Below are 1,309 nucleotides of genomic sequence, written 5' to 3' on the forward strand. Positions count from 1 at the left end.
TATAGACTGCAAGATAGAATTCTATTTCTTGATTGTAGCGTTCTGTAGTTCCATCAGTCTGTGGATGATAAGCTGTTGAGAATGCGGGCTTGATGTTAAGCTTTTCATATAGTCTTTGCATAGATTTGGCTGCGAATCGAGGGTCTCGATCTGATATGATCTTCTGAGGTGTTCTATATTTAGAGAATACCTTATCGATTAGCATTTCGGCAATATCATCAGCTGTTGCTGTTTTCCTAGTAGGGGTTAGAATTATCCCTTTCGTAAGTCCATGGTCCACTATGGACAATATTGCATCATAGCCATCACTAGGGGGTAGATCTGTGATAAGATCCATAGATATTTGTGTAAATGGCTTCGTTACTGAAGGTCCTTTGATTGGTTGCATCGGCGGTTTTAGTGGATGTCTGTTGATCTTGTATTGTTGACATATGGGGCATCCTTTGACGTAGTTCTGGACATAAGTGTTCATTCCTGGCCAGTAGACTTCCTTCATTAATTTTCGAAGTGTTTCGGCTATTCCAGGGTGTCCAGCTGATTCATGATCATGGACTCGGGTTAAGAGTTCCTTCTTGATGTCCGAGTCATCCGGTATCACAAGTCTTCCTTGATAAGTATAGATGTCTTCTTCTCGAGTAAACTGCTCTGATGGTGTGATAGTGTCCTTCTTGTCCTTGATCTTCTCTTCTAGTTCTTCTGTTAAGAAATTGATAAACTTTGTAGAAGGTAGAGCAATTAAGTTCTCGTTGTCTATGCCTTCTGGAGTTAGATCTGGACGTCTACTCAGGGCATCGGCTAAGACATTCTTATTGCCTGGAAGATGTTTGATGACATAATTGAATCTAGTCATATATAACATCCATCTCGCTTGTCTTCGGTTTAATTGTTGGGGTTCCTTCCACCGAGTAAGGTTCTCGTGATCCGACCAAATGAGTAATGGTTCAGGTGATCCTTCAACATAATGTCTCCATTCTTTTAATGCTCTAATGATTGATAAGAATTCCTGATCCGAAACATGATAGTTCCTTTCGGCTGGATTAAGGGATTTAGAGTAATAAGCAACCGGATGCTTATCTCCATTCGTGTCTCGTTGTAGTAAGACTGCTCCTGTGGCAAATGCGGAGGCATCGCATTCTATTTCAAATGGTTTGGTTTGATCTACCATTTGTAGAACTGGTCGTTTTAGGAATTGTTGTTTGAGAGTTTCAAATGCTGTTTGTGCATTTGGATTCCATTCGAATTTCTTGTCTTCTCATAAGAGAGTTGAGGGGTTGGGCGATTTTGGCGTAATGTGAATGAACTTTCTGTA

The sequence above is a fragment of the Agaricus bisporus genome, assembly GCF_000300575.1.
Source record: "Agaricus bisporus var. bisporus H97 unplaced genomic scaffold AGABI2scaffold_10, whole genome shotgun sequence".
Taxonomy (NCBI): Eukaryota; Fungi; Basidiomycota; class Agaricomycetes; order Agaricales; family Agaricaceae; genus Agaricus; species Agaricus bisporus.